The sequence below is a fragment of the Equus przewalskii genome, chromosome 17 (assembly GCF_037783145.1).
Source record: "Equus przewalskii isolate Varuska chromosome 17, EquPr2, whole genome shotgun sequence".
NCBI lineage: Eukaryota > Metazoa > Chordata > Mammalia > Perissodactyla > Equidae > Equus > Equus przewalskii.
In genome coordinates this window covers 11,338,908-11,355,059 of record NC_091847.1, presented here as the reverse complement: position 1 = coordinate 11,355,059, position 16,152 = coordinate 11,338,908, and the positions used below count along the sequence as shown (strand labels likewise).

The 16,152-nt window shown below is 46.3% G+C and overlaps 1 long non-coding RNA gene across 1 annotated transcript; it reads left to right on the top strand.

Annotated features, from left to right (window-relative positions):
* Positions 1–206: 206 nt before the first annotated feature.
* Positions 207–10,310, top strand: LOC139076756 (uncharacterized). The gene is made up of 3 exons (XR_011528669.1): positions 207–313; positions 4,768–4,896; positions 9,294–10,310. It is a non-coding gene; the product is annotated as an uncharacterized lncRNA (long non-coding RNA).
* The last annotated feature ends 5,842 nt before the right edge of the window (positions 10,311–16,152 follow it).

The following is a 16,152-nucleotide window of genomic DNA, read 5'->3' as shown; positions in this document are numbered from 1 at the left end:
CTGAAACCCCAGTGGATGGAGACACACCCACGAGACCTGCAGCCGCCGCCGCTGTGTCAGAGGAAGCTGGAGGGAGCAATGGCCCTCCTCACAAACCTAGGGACCCCAGATAACGACAGTGAGTCACGGAAAAGCCAGCGGGCCAAGCGGAGAAGCGCGCCCGTCGCCAGGAGGGAGGCGCGTACTCCGCCAGCAACTGGGGACAAGGGGCGGACCCGGCCTAGGAAACCCTCAGAACTGACCAGCCCAGGCTCCCATCCAGGACGAACCCCAGCTGAGGAGTAACTGCTGGAAGAGAATCCAAATGGAGCAGGTCAGGAAAAGAGAGAAAAGAAAAAAAGAGGCTCCCCATAAAAGTACAGAACAGAGTCAGAAGATGTCTAAGTGAGGTGCCATAGTTCTTTCCTACTTAACAAAAACAGCAGAGAGGGCGCTGTGAGGTTGTGACATCAGAACCACTGTTCAGTTAGACCTCCCGTGTGAAAGTCCCGGAAATCTAATCTCATGTACACATAAGTAACAGAAAAGGATTGAAGTCAAATCCCACACCGTTATTCAAGGAAAAAGTAAGGAGAGTAACATCCCTGCAGACAATAAAAGCAGGCCAGGGAAACGCACAGGTGCAAACTGTCACCTAATATTTCAAAATGGCGGGAGGAAGGAGGGGAGGTGGAGTGGGAGCCTACAGATGAAAGGAGAGCTGAAAGACAGGCACAGCTGAGTGGTAGTTTTGGAATTGGTGATACTACGCAAAGGAAAGTAAAAGAGGCGATCAGACGGAAGTCAGGCTGGAGGAGGCGGGTGATGTGCTCCGGAAAGGCAGCGTGGCGGGCGGACGGGGTCAGAGCTGGTCTCCTTTCCATGGGGTGTTTAAAGGTGTTCACTTTTTAATTCATTAACTTTTCATTTTTTCTTATGCTATATATACACGTGTGCAAGTGTGTATGTGTGTATCTGATGTTACTTTAACAACTAAAATTGTTTTTAAAAAGAATGTTCATAGCAGGATTGTTCATAATTGCCCCAAAGTGGAAACAACCCAAATCCCATTGACAGGAAAAAGTGTGAATAAATTGTACTGTTCAGATGATGGCCTATTTATTAGTCAGCAAGGAAAATAAACCACCTCTTGTTCCGGTGAAATCTAGAAACATAATATGGAGTGAAAAAAGCAAGTAGGAAAAAATAATAAGCTGTATGGTACATTTTTATAAACTTCAGAAACCAGGCAAAAACCAAACAATACAGTGTTTAGAGATACATACATATGTGATTTTAAAAACTATTTTAAGAAAGCAAGGGTGGTAAACACAAAATTTAGCACGGAATACGTACATACGTGATTTTTAAAACTACACATTTAAAAAGCAAGGGAATGATAAACCCAAAATTCAGGATGGTTTTTATTTTGAGGAAAGCAAGGAGAATGAGAGGGGAGGCACACTCAAGCTTTTTTCTTAAGTTGTTTGGTGGGTTAACAGTGTACCTCTCATTATTATGCACTGTAATTTACAAATATGTCATATGTTGAGTTATTCAGATCTGCACACAAAGAATTCAAAATGTAATTCTCCCTTTCATCAGCCATTCGTTCATTCATTCAGTCACTCAACAAACAGTTACTGTGTGTCTACTATATGCCAGCACTGTGCTAGGTTCCAGGACAGGGCAGGGAACAAGACAGACACTGCAGCCGCCCTCCTGTAGCTCACAGCCTCCTAGGACTTATTGTGTCACTGGAGATGGTGCTGGGTGTGAAGGAGCTTTTTAAAAACCTGCAGAAAGTAAGAGCTAGGACAGTCCACAATCAAAAGAGTCAGTTTCAGGATAACTGGGAGATACCTTCTTGGTAACACTTGAAGGAGATAATTTTAAAATTAAGATAATTAAGCAGCCAACAGGAGACGGCAGAAATAGCAGACAGGCACTCCAGACAGTGGCTCCCCAACACTGCCAATTTGGTTCCATGAAGAAGTTTTCATTTGTTTTTAAAAATATATAGTATACAGGGGCCAGCCCTGTGGTGCAGCGGTTAACTTTGCATGTTCCACTTTGGTGGCCCAGGGTTCGCTGGTTCGTATCCTGTGTGTAGACATGGCACCGCTTGGCATGCCATCCTGTGGTAGGCATCCCACATATAAGGTAGAGGAAGATGGGCATGGATGTTAGCTCAGGGCCAGTCTTCCTCAGCAAAAAGAGGAGGATTGGCGGCAGATGTTAGCACAGGGCTAATATTCCCCCAAAAGAAAAAAATACATATAGGATACATATACATACATACATGCCCACACACACACGTTTGCACACGCACACACGCAGATACATGGACTTTGTTGCTATTTAGGGAAGTATGGATTTGTTTTTAATGTCCTTCCTTGGTGACATAAAGAGCTGGCAAATCCAAATCAACCTCTAAAATTTAAATTATTTATTATTTAAATCCAAGAGTCTCAGAATCGTGGCCCAGAGTCACGTTTGGACCCAACATTTTTTTTTTTTTGGAAGAGAATGCGAGAAGACTGAGCTCACTTTTCAACAAGTCACTGACAGTACCGCCTTGGTTTAAGACTTGCTGGGTTTCAGGAGCGGCCTGGGCTGAGCTCCCGGCATTGCTCCGCCCTGTCACCCCGAGAGGGGCCCGGACAAATTCCCCAGCTTATCCTGGGGAGTGGGGATGAAAACCACTCCATGGGCTGTCGTGAAAATTAAAAAAGACAATACACGTTACAGAAGATAAGGAAGGGTAAAGATAACGCTGTGTCTCAATCCGGGACAGGAAAAACAGCAGCGTGCGTACGCACGTACGTGTGTACGTGTACGTGCACGTGCACGTGCGGGGCGTGCATGTCCATATTACTACAAACATGTTCCTCCCGCAAGGTGTCTCTAGTACAGAATCAACCTGCAAGAACTTCCATCTGCAGCTCCGGGACCCTTTGGGTGGGGTGTACTGTGTCTGGGGTCCTGTTTAACCCGCTGCCCCTTCTTCATTCTGCAGGCCAGGGTAGCCACCAGCTGCACTCCTTTTAGCTCAACTTCACAATTTCTGCTGTTTCCAACAGTGCGTGAACCCTATTTTTCTTATATCAATGTTTTCTTTAAACAACTCACTTCTTTCCTTGAATACGTTCATTTTTCAAGTGTTCCTTCTGGAGAGGCAGCACGGCGCAGAGGTTAAGAACACAAAGGTTGGAGCCAAGCTGCCCCAGTTTCAACCGCTGCTTCTGCCACTTCCTAACCTCATTTAACCCACTCGTGCCTCGGTTTCCCCATCTATAAAACGAGGGTGATTATAGTTGTTATCACAGAGGTTTATGATTATGTTATGAGAATCCTAGGACTTTCTCTTTGTGATGCGTTTGAAACAGGCCTTCCACAGAGTAAGTGCTATGTTAAGCGTTTGCTAAATAAGCACCTCTAACGTTAATGGAAAACCGGTATTACTTGTCATAAAGCCTTAAAACAAATAAAACCTTAAAATAAATAAAAACAAAATAGTGTTATTAAATTCTAGCTACATGTTTACCTGCTCAAATGCTTAGTGGAGTGGCCCTGGTCTGTCTTTAAAAATACAGAACAGGGGCTGCCAGTGGTGTAGTGGTTAAATTTGCGACCTCTGCTTCTGTGGCCTGGGGTTCCCCGGTTCGGGATTCCAGGTGCAGACCTATACACTGCTCATCGACCCATGCTCTGGCAGCATCCCACATATAAAAAATAGAGGAAGATCGGCACAGATGTTAGCTCAGGGCCAATCTTCCTCACCAAAAAAAAAAAAAAATATATATATATATATATATATATATATATATATATATATGCAATAGACAGGAGGGAATGAGGCTGAGGAAATCATAAGGATGTGTCAACACCAAACCGAGGTCTCCTCCTCCACTGAAACAGCAGATCGGGAAGAGAAGGGAAACAAGTAACTTTCTTACTGTGCTACCACAGAAGTCTTCCCCAGATACACTAGGAGTAAACTGTACATGCTCTGGAAAGTTCTGGAAAGGCCATGATGATGTAAAAACTTGGGAAAGTGAGGTGTCTAGAGTTGAAGTTATAAATGAAAAATGGAAGGAGGCATTCCTGGGTCGATCTATTTATCACAAACATCCCTGAGTGAAGAGCGAAATATCTTACACTGAGAGGTTGGCTCTGGTGCAGAGAATCTGTTTTCACTTTGAATTGAAGCTTCTGCAGGGGGGCCTGTCACTCACCAAGCCTCCTCTCTGTCCTTTGTCTCGGGGTGACTCAGCACATCCCAGTAGGTGATTCCAGGTGACAGCCTGCAGCCAACTTGCCTTCTATTCTCTTTCGCAGGCAGAGCTGGCTTCATCTTCATGCATTTATTCTTTTAACCACCCGTGTCACCTAGACGGATGGCTAGAGGAGTGGGCAATGGATTTGAGATCTTGGCACCTCGAAACCTCCTGTTCTGGGTGGCCCAGGTTACCACCGGCTGTAAAGTGTCAGTCCTGGCGGGCGCTGATGGATGGGGTGAGCACCCTGGTGCAGCCTCCCTCCAGAAGAGGATTAAGGGGGACATTCAGAAAGCACAGCTCTGTCCCTGGAGGAAAGGTGCCACAGTGACATCAACACACAGTTCTGCATAATCAGTTCAATACCAGAACAACAAAAATGGGAAGGGAAGATTAAAAAATAATCCAAATTTCATAGCACTGAGGGGTGTGATGAAATGGGGAATAGGGTGAAAGCATGAAGCCCAGAATCACAAAACACTCTCATTTCACTCTTTTAAAACCTCAGGGCTGAGATAGGAAACCACCTTCTTGCCCTTGGGAGAATTCTTCTAAGTCCCTCCGAAAGAGCGTCCACTTCCGAGGTTCTTTCCTTGTGGATGAGCACAGGAGGAGCCGTGAAAGCTGAACACCTTAGGTGAGTGTCGGGAATAATTAACTGGGCCATTCGAGGTGGAGCGTGGTCCGGGTAGGCCCCCTCTCAACTGGGGAAATCTCTCTACCGGGCCCCTGGCAGGAGGCCCAGGATCCCTGAGAGATGCTGGCGACATCTCCCTCAAGGCTTCAGGCTGGATGCCAGTGGTGGCACCAAGGGCAGGGGCAAGGGGGACCAGGGGGTGCGCAGGGGCTCCGCACCCCGCAGCCTCTATTGCTATCCTCCCTGCCCTCCGGGTCTTTGGTTCATGTAACGTGCTTGCCCCCCAGTGCTGCAAGCCCTCTCCCGACACTCCTGGGCGTCCAACCCAGGGTGTGCATTGGTTCTGACTTCCTCCTCCCTCGGTCCTTCTTGCACTCCTCCCATCAGCTCCTATTTCTCCCCTTTCTCTTCTCCTTGTCCCATTTCTATTTTACAATATAAAACTTAAAATTTTATTTAAATTAAATTTATTTAAATTAAATGTAAAGACTGAGGTCGGAGGATTTTTCCACTTCTAGGTGCCCATTATCAAATCCCAAAATCAGAAATTGGGCTTTGATGATAGGACTGAATCTTGGACTCTGAGACTGCCCAGAAAGTCCAGAATACAGCCCTATTCGACTGCGTGATGAAATGACCAGTCATTCGGGAACACAACCAAGACACTCGGCGTTGGCCTCTTGGTAGGATCCAGCTTTTCGTTGCGCTCACCCATGACGTGAAAATGGTTTCAGACATCATGCTCATGCCTGCTCGAAGCCCCGTCTTTTTTCCTTCCAAACACTAGGGTTCCCAGAAGCCTTCCATGATTAGCCAGCAGCCAACTTCAGTTTCTTGGCGTCCTCTCAATCTTCCTAATGAGGAGAGTGCACCTTGCTAACTGATGCCAAGGAGTGTGTGTATCCAGCTACTGACGAGAGCCACCTGCCCCTCACTGAGCCATACGGTGGACAGGCAGTGTGCTAAGCACTTGACACACATCCTGATATTTAATCAATACCATGCGGTAGACACTATTAGCCTAATTTTACAGATGAGAGAAATGGGGCTCAAAGTAAACTGGCCACAGTCATATGGACCCCAGAGCCTCTGCTCTTAAATAGTATGTCACTGTGCCCACAGAATACCCAAAGAGGCCTCGATGGGTCATTGGGTTTGTGTAATATTGATTTAGGTATACATTGTCAAATTACCTGCACCTGAAATACTATTCCAGGTGTCCTCATGCTGTTCCTACATGGAAATACTGAGGTACATCAGCCTGTGTTTATTTTCTATACTGTGCATCCATTTATCCCCCCAATCTAGCAGCGAAAATATTTTTCAGGTTTAAAACTTAAATACATGTACATAGATAAAAAATAAAAAGGAATCGATATACTATGGGTATTGCCAACAGAAACTCATGGTTGACAAATTTCTAACGGATTTAACCCCGAATTTCATGTGAATGAATTTAGATTTGAATATCTATAGGTAGCATAATGTGAACGACCTCTAAAGTTTGGAGCCTACACTCTGCAACATTGGCTGTAGAGACCTCAGGCAAATTAATGTGTCGGAGCTTTGGTTTTCTCATCCATAAGGAGAGGACACGATATCTATGTCCCAGGCTCGTGCAGAAGATCAGATAAGGGCGGTCACAGGAAAAAGCCCACCACTGTCCTGGCCAACCATCGCTATCTTAGAATTCCCTCCTCAGGTTTCCTTAAACAAAGGATACACATTTGTTTTCATGTTCTTACCAATTTCTTAAAAATCAGTAATTTAATCAAATCCAACTCTTCTCTATATACATATATATAATAAAATTATCTACTGTGCATAAAATCATTTGAGAAGAATGACACAATAACTATCAAGTGACATTTTACTTAACATGATAGAGTGCCGTAGTCTCAGAACAAAGTGACCTTCACTGCTTCGAAACGCCTCCCTTATTTCTCCTGCAACAAATCACACGGTGAAGGAAGACCTCCAGGGTCACGCGGCTCGGAAGGGCTGCTCCTGGGATGTGTGCAGACATCTTTGGGGACTTTGGAGGAAAGTCTTGACAGTTGGTTTTAGTGGGGCTTTTTCTCCCCCGGATCTGTCCTAGCTCCCTTTTTCTCTGGCAGGGCCTCAGTTGCGGGACCACATTTTCTGCCTTTCGTATCCCACCCCCAACACCTCGCCACCTGAAATCAACAAATACATTTTAAATAGGTAGTGCCCATCCCATGCTGCATCAGGGCATGGAGAGAATATAAAAGAAGCAGAAATTGTGGTCCTAGCTGGGAGGCACAGATAATCTCCAAGGCAATTTTGGCATAGGCTGAGTTATCTGGATATTATTGCTGGTATGTGAATTCTGTAATATAAGTTCCAGAAAGTCTAGTGACTTTTAGAAGAGTATATGATGACTAGGGAAAGTGAATCCATTCATTCCTACATAAATAAATGGTCTATAAACTTATTAAATCCTGCTATGTGCCGGGCAGTGGAGCTGCAACAGTGAATAAGACCCGTTCCCCACACTCGGGCAGAGCCCCATCTTGTGGGGAAGATCAACATATAAAAAGCAAGGCCACAGCATGTAATAATTACTGTAATAGACTGGCCAGGACATGGTGAGGACTCAAAGGAGAGCATAGTCAAGTCTACTGGTCATGAGGTGGTGGGAGGGGTGGGTCAGAGAAGATCTTAGAGACCAGGTGATCCTTGATTCTTGTCTCCCAAGATGGACACTGGTCTAGTGGAGAGAGGGTGGAAGATTCCAGAGAACAGTGTGAGAAACCTGACGTATGTGACCGCATGTGTCCAGAGGGAATGGGCAAAGGGCAGCGAGGAGGGCTGTGGGAGAGAGGAGGAAGGCGCCAAATTAAAATCAGAGAAACGTCGGAGATGTGGTTAGAGATTAAACCAAGAAGTTCCCAACACCATGCTAGAGTGAGCACTTTATCCTGAAGGACCCATCGGGGGGTTTTAAATGGGGAGGGACATAGTCAGACTGGCATTTTTAAGAGATCACTCTGACAGTCAGTGTGACAGATGGACTCGATGGATGAGAGTCTGCCGTAAGGACACCAGATGGGACACTGTCTCAATGGGCAAGATGAGAAATGATGAGGGCCCAAACAGGGCCGAAGCAGTGGAAAGAAAAGCAAGGGTGCTCTTAGGAGATGTTAATTCCAGGAAGTCTGAGCTGACTCATCTTGAGGAGGTATCAGAAAGGAGTGAAAGGAAAAAGCACTCACTCACTACAATTAGGAAATGTTTTCTAAGACACTCGGTGAGTATAAGGATCCTCCCTTTTACCCTTAGAGTGCCCCTTGCCTCCTTTACAAGACAGTGTGAGAGTTGGTTATGAGCAGGCTCGAAACTCCAGCTGCGCCCCTTACTAGTGGGGTAACTGAGTGACCCTATGTCAGTGCTTGAGTGCAGCCGGCCCAGGGTGTGCCCTCACTGAGCGCCAGCTGTCATTGCACCCGGCCCCATCTCCCTTCTGATGGCCTGGCTTGTCCTGCAAGGTTGCTGAACCTTGCTGTGGGAAAGCAACTCAGACTTGGCATTTTTAAATATGGCTTTTGTCATTCATGGAGAGTTTATATGGAGGGAGCAACCACCAGCCAGAAGCCAGGCAACCAGCACACCCCAGTTCTTAACACATTGCAGGTTCCCTCTATGCACACAGTGCCACCCAAGGTCCACCCCTCACCGCCACCCTTGCCGTGAGGGCCTGTGCCCACATGTGCACACACTTCAGAAGGTATCGGAAAGGATGGCCAATCATATATGTTTTGATAAGAGGTCAGATATACATTTGAAAACAAGGGAAATCTCAGTTTTTGCTCAGAAGAACAACAAGGAGTATGACCTTGAAGATCCAAAGGGGACACAATGTCTGTTCAAAGACATCAAGGATCTTTTTTGATTACTTGACTTTTCAACTAAGTACGTGATACACAGTTCTGTTGGTTATGGAGAAAACTGATTTCCTCAAAAGCCTTTCCAGGAAACGATAAACCTTCTTCCCTCCTGAAGAAGGAGGCTAGATTTGTACAAAATTCTGTGTTTATTTTTTATATATATAAAATAGCGTGGCTCTCACTTAAATTCCGATTTCTTGTAACAATAAAGTTGTTCTTGAGTCAGTTAACTTGGGAGAGTGATTTGGACCGCATGTATATTCTCCTCAGACATTCAAAAATAAGGGCCCCAAATTCATCTAGGGTGACAGAAATCAGAACAGTGGCTGTTGATGGCAGAGAGGCAGGGAGGGAACTGAAAAGGGCCATGAAGGAAATTTCTGGAATGATGAATGTGTTCTGTAAAGATAGAGATTGGGATGTAGGTTACACATTTGTCACAACTCATAGAACTGTACACTACAGATTATACTTGAATTTTTTTAAAAGGAAAGAAGGAAGGAAGCAAGAAGGCAAGCAGACCTCCAGTTAAACGTGGTAGACTGCCCACATTCATTATATCACCTCCTCTGGAAACCCCTCGAAAATAAGAGTAAAAGGATAATATCAATGCAAGCCCATGAAGAAAGTGGGACCAGGAGAGAAGACATCAGGGACAAGCGAGTTCATCCCATTTCTGAAGATGGAGAGTGGATGGAGGGGTAGGAATTGCCCAGATGGAGCTGAGGAAGCTGCAGCTGAAGTGCTGGGGAGAGGGCTGACCAAGACGCCGGCTTCTTCCCCTTCTGAATCCCGGGAGCCGCACGCCATTCCCAGGCAGGAGACTGGAGGTTTCCTCTTGGACTCTGGCACCTGGAGCTCCGTGGAGAAGCAGGTCCCACCCAAGCTTAGAGCGCTCATAGGAGCTTTTTAGCACCTTGAGCCTCAGTATAAATGGACAGACGTGAGAAATGCCTCTACCACGTAAGAAGGAAACCAAAGCAAACTGGGAAAAGGAACCCGGAGGAACCAGAGACAATGTGAGGAGTGGAATAAAACATTTAAGTAAAACTACAACTAACGTCTTTAGAGAGAAAAGAGAATACATTACACCCCTAAGAAAAGGATACTGTAGAAAAGAAACAGAGAACTAGAAATTGAAAATGTGATAGCAGAAATATTTAAAAATCAATAGGAAAAAAGGAAGATAAAGCTTAGTAAGTTTCCCAAAAAAGAAAACCAGAAGACAAAAGATTAAGGACTTAGAGGAAAAATCCAGGAATCTCATTTCTGGCTACTAGGAATGTCAGAGAGAACAGAGACGAAAGAAACGATCAACCTATACGAGAAAATCTCCCCACACTGAAAGACAGGGGTTTCCAGATTAAAAGGGTCCACCGAATACCCAGCCCAAAGATTTAAAGCACCCCCTCACCAAAGCACAAAGTTGTGAGATTCAGCACACCTGGGATGGAGAGAGTGTCCTGAAAGCTTTTAAAGAGAGAAAACAGTTTCCATACAAAGAAATAAGAATTAGAATGGCCCTTTCAACAGCTTCCTGTAAGCCAAAGGCAATGGGACAGTGCCTTCAAAATTCTGAACAGAGGTGTTTTCAGCCTAGACTTTAATACCCACCAACAGTACCTGAGAGAAAAATAAAGACATTTTCAAACATTCTAAAGCATGTATCATCTATGCACCCATTTTTAGGAAACTGCGAGAGGCTACTGGTGGTCTAGTGGTTAAGATCTTGGGTTCTCATCACCATGGCACGGGTTCATTTCCTGGTCACAGAACCACACCACTCACCAGTCAGTTGTCGTACTGTGGCAGCTGCATGTTGCTCTGATGCTGAAAGCCATGCCACCCGTATATTAAATATCAGCAGGGCCACCCATGGTGGACAGGGTTCAGCAGAGCTTCTAGACTCAGACAGACTAGGAAGAAGGACCTGGTCACCCACTTCCAAAAAATTGGCCATGAAAACCCTGTGAACAGCAGCAGAGCATTGTCTGATAGAGCGCAGGAAAGGGAGAGGATGGCGCAGACAGACCAGGCAGGGTTCAGCTCTGCTGTCCACAGGGGCGCTGGGAGTCAGAATCAACCCCACAGCCCCAACAACAAACTAGAGGTCATGCTACAGCCCAACAAGTGAGTGAAACAAGAAAGAAAATGATAAAGGATTCCAGAAACCGGGAGTAGAGGAAAGCAAGGAAGGGCAGCTCTTTCCCTCTGAGGTCAGACCTCCCCCCTGGAACTCACACCTGCAAGGCCTCCATCCCCTCCGCCTTGGGGCATCTCTCCAGCCCCCTCCCCCTCCCCCACTCCCCTCCACTTCAAGCCGTCTAGCAAAATCTGCCTGACCCGCTAAGACTCTCAGCAGAGGCTGAAGGAATCTGTCTTCAAGCTCCTCTGCTTTCAACCTTCAAGGGCCTCTGGGCTAGGACACCAAAGAGCCCAACTAGCCTAGAATGAGAGGAGGGCAGAAGACAGAGAGGCAGGCACATATTCCTGTCTCAGTCAGCTGCTCTGTCCCTCTGATCTGGAGACCCTGAGGAAGGCCAGTTGCCAGGACCTTTGTATAACAGTGACGCAGGCTCGGCAAGCCAAGGAGTGGAAAGAAAGATTTCTTGGACTCTCAAGGTCTGGCAGTAGTGCTCTTTTATTCAGAGAATAGTGTGGAATAGCACGGGGACAGGACCCATGGGCCGGAAGAGCTGCAGGCATGGGTTGAGGGCAGGGCTAAATTTAAGACATAGGTATGTGAGTTATCTCTTTACAAGACAAAGGAAAGAATATATAAAAAAAGTCGTTAAAATGGTATCAGTGCAGGTGGGGTCTGGTTATTGGGTGGCCCTATAACTTTAGATAAGAATCAGACCGGATTAAGTCAGGATGTCCTTGCCTTCCCCATTAAGAGTTTCTAGAGATAAGGTCATCCCCCCCTCTTCCTGGTGCAGAGAGGGAGACACCCCCACAGATGGAGACCTCCCTTACAAATGCAAATATTTCTTAACAAAGGGCAAGCAAATTCTACTTTGCAGAGTCTCCTTCCCGTCTGCAGCTTTTAAAAGTAACCAGCCCAAAATAATCCTCATCAACAGGACTCAACACATTTCGGTCATACGTGGGAGACTTAAGACCACAGAATGCTCACTAGGTCAGGAGTGTCCCATTCAGCCCAGGGCCATAAGCATTTGGCAAAGGGAGAGCTGGGGAGGGGTTGAAAGAGCTCCTACCTCAAATAGGCCTTCTCAGGATTCTCCTCTCTCCTTTCCAGCTTCCATGTTTCATCTTCCACTTGACCAAGTCTCTCCTCAGCACCTTAGTCTGGAAGCACCTACCAGCTGTGGTGCGTGCACGCAACAGCTCAGTGACACTGACAGGACTGGGGACTGAAATTAGACAACAGAATCCCCAAAGCTGTAAAGACACCCTGCCACCTCAGCCCTCCTCTCAGCTCTGCTCCTAGCACCAACTCAGCCCTCTGCCCAAATAGTTCTCTTCTGTCGACCAGACCTGAGCTGAACCATGCGGAGAACCCACGGAGGTAGTCCTGCACCAAAGCAGACGGATTTTTAGTTCAGGTTCACTACTTGAAGCTATATTTCTTAATTTTTAAAATAATCCTGAAACAAACACAAGGTTTTTTGTAAACATTCAAAGAGTTAATGGCCTCGTTGAATCACATGTGGGAACTTCCAGCCCTCAGAAGGGCAGAGATACCTCCTGGTGCAAGACAGTCCCCGTGTCCCTGGGGCAGGAGTCACTCTTGGCTCCCAAAGCTGTAGGCACTGCTTTACGGCTCGCCTTTTCTGCGCAAGGAATAGCTTCCCAGCCCTTCCCCTAGCGGAATGTATTCTCTACTATCAGTGGTTTAAGAAGCAGTTTGTTTAACTATCACCTCAGCCAAACAAAAGACATTGCAGAAAATACTGTACCCTTGGAAGCTTTTAACAAAGGCTCTGGTAACACTTGCTTGCCACCTGTCAATCCTTAGCTTTAAAGAAGCGACAGGGGCCGGCTCTGTGGCCGAGTGGTTGAGTTCCTGCGCTCCGCTTCAGCGGCTCAGGGTTTCACTGGTTCAGATCCTGGGTGCAGACATGGCACCACAGATCAGGCCACGCTGAAGCGGCGTCCCATGTGCCACAACTAGAAGGACCCACAACAACAACAAAAAATATACAACTATATACTGGGGGGATTTGGGGAGAAAATGCAGAAAGAAAAAGAAAGTAAGATTGGCAACAGTTGTTAGCTCAGGTGTCAATCTTGGCGAAAAAAAAAAGAAGCTACAAAGAAGAAGGGGCATTTTCCAAAGCGTTAACACGTTACTGGTATTCATTTTAGAAATAAGTAAGATTACAGAGGTCTGATTAAAGTTAGGTATTGGCTTTGAAATAATTAGGCACCGGCTTTTGAAGTAAATCAAAATTTTAGGCAGCAGCAACCACACGATCGCTTTTGAACACAAGTACAACATTCTGTACCATTGACAGGCTGAACGCTTTGACTGTCAGCTAACGGCCTCCAAGGCTGACGTGACAGATGGACAAGCCTACCCACTAAGCACAGTCACCGACAGACGCCCGGCCCTCTCCGCCCTCGCTCTTGGAGGCCCAGGCAGGCTCTGCTGACACCTGGTGGCAGACAGCAGGCAGACGGGACCAAGTCCAGAGCAGACGTCCCTCGACTCCACCTGCTGCCTGGCCTTCTAGTCTGTGTAATGAGTATTGGCTAAAACAGCTGGAAAGGTGTTATATTGGAGGAAGAGCTGCTCTGCAAGATGCCCAGATTAACGGTCGGCATTAATCAGCACCGGGAGAGAAGCCTGGGCAGGTGTCTAGAACATTCTACCTGCAAAATCTGCCTTGGCAAGATTTTTCTTCCCAAAGATTCTATTTGTTTGAACAACCTCTGTGTCCACCTCTGTATCCATTTATTCTACCGCCCCTACCCCCGCTCCCGTTTTAATCAAATTATGCCCAGAGAATAGAAAAAGGGAGGGCCTTATTCTTACAAAAAGGAAATTTAAATTGTTCTGCTATTGTTAATTAGCTCAGTCCTAATTGGGAACAATTCCAACCGGAAGAAAGAGGACATGTACAAGAAACATGTGGCAGGTAATTGCTAAGAGTCAGTTGCACCAGGAAAGGGGATGGGAAGGGAAGGATTCTTGGAAAATGAAAATGGAGTCCTTCCCTGGTTTCCAGGAATACTGCTGGGCTGTGTGGTTGGAGCCGACAGGTTGGGGAGAGAGAACTGGCACGCAGCGAGAAACACCTGACTGGTAGGCAGGGCCTGGCTCTGCTGCCCACCGCTTGCTGTGGGACAGCCCCTCGTCTGTGTCTAAATGTTCCCTCTGTGTAATAAGAGGAACAGTCTTCTTCGTGAAATAGCACCATGCCAGCTCTCCCCCAAATACAGTATGTGCGTGCCAGGCACCGAGCCAGGTCATCCTACTGAAGCCTCAGGGCAAGTCTGAGAGGTCAGTGTTAATGTCCCCACTCAACGGGAGAAGAAACTGAGACCCAGAGAGGCTGAGCAGCTTGCTCAAGGTCACACCTCCAAGCTGGTGACACCGCTGCTGTCACCCAGGGCTGTCTGCCTTCAAAGCCAACGCTCCTCCCTTCTCATCGGGCTTGCTTAAAGCAAACACTGAAAGACAAATAATTCCAGAACATGCAAAAGTGCCCCATTTGCCTTTTTCAATTTGTCTAATTTTAAATGTCACCATGAGTTCACTTCTAGGTCACTTTTAAAACAAGCAACTTTGCTTTAAGGCAAGAGGGAAAAAAAAAAAATCCTGCTGTAACTTGTACAGCTGTAGAATCCACTGTTCAGATTTCTCCTCAGCTTCCCAGGGACAGTTCAAACAGAAACAAATGACAATCTAGGACACTGATCTTGCCGATGGTGAATAACCACCACGGCGTTTTTCCAGCTGGTAAAAAAGCCCCCACAGGCGGCGCAGGATGGCCTCCGGGCATACACAGGAGCTGCAAGGCGGAGAGGAACTGTCAGCTGCATAAAAAAGCAGGTGCAGCGGCAACTAAGTTCAGACCGATGAAAACAAACTGAGTGTTAATATTGCTCATCTCGTGTCCTCAGTTCCGTTTGAAACACACACGCATCCAGGACTGCTGGCCAATTTCTCCAGAGCCCAGGCTACATCAGGGTATAAATCTGGATGACCATTCTTCAAGGAAAGAAGCTTCTAGAGTTTATCCAATCTTCATGGGTCTACTTCGCTTTGAGATGAGCTTCAAGAATCTGTAAAGTTTTGCTTTAAAATTCAAATACAATCTCAGAGTCATGCATTCATTCAAGAAATATTTCTGCTGGCCTATTAAGTGTCAGGGACTGTTTTATATACTGGGGACATTCTAATAGCAGGAGATAGACCAGAACAATATATTTTTAAGTAGAGTTAGAAGGACAGGGTGTGCTGCAGGGGGCAGGCATTTGCTATTTTATGTAGGGTGAGCGAGGAGGCTTTCTTTAACGGCATTTGAGCGGACACCTGACAGAAATGAGGAGACAATGCCACAAATAACTCCGAGAAAAGGCATTGCAAGCAGAGGGAAGAGCAAGTGCAAAGGCCCTGGGGTGTGAGTCTGTTTGGCATGCACCAGGATGAGACCCATAGCCAGGTGGCTACTGCAGAGTGGGGGCAGATGCTAGATGAGCTCACAGAGGTGGGAGAGGCTGATCATGTAAGATCCTGTAAGCCTCAGCAGAAAATTGGCTTTTTCTCTGAGCGAAGGTCTTAAGCTGAGGCATGACAGGATCTGACTTATGTTCTAGAAGAATCACTCTGGCTGCTGGGTGGAGAATTGTAGTGGGGGTAGGAGTGGGAGGAGAGGGAGCCCAGTTAGAAGGCAACTGCAATAATCCAGGTGATGGATAGCGGTATCTTGGACCAGGTGATAGTAATGAAAGAGGTGAGATGAGGCTGGACACTGGATATATTTTGAAGATGGCACAAACAGGACTGGCTGATGGACTGGATGTGGGGTATAAGAGGGAAAAGAGAAATGATGCCAAAATGTTTGGCCTGAACAAATGGACAGCTAGAATTCTTTCCTTTGGTGGGGAAGACTAAAGAGAGACCAGGTTTAGGGAGAAAGCTCAGAAGCTCAGTTTCTAACATGTTAAAGTCTCAGGTATCTATTAGGTGACACCTGTTAAACACCTTAATGGAGAGTTCGAGTAGCCAGTTAGATATACAAGCGTGGGATTCATGAGAGAGATTTGGACTGTGGCATAAAATTGGGACTCCATAGCATCTAGTTGTTATTTAAAGCTGTGAGATGCAAGAGGTCATGGAGAGAGTAGATGTAATTAGAGAAGTCAGAGGACTGAGCCC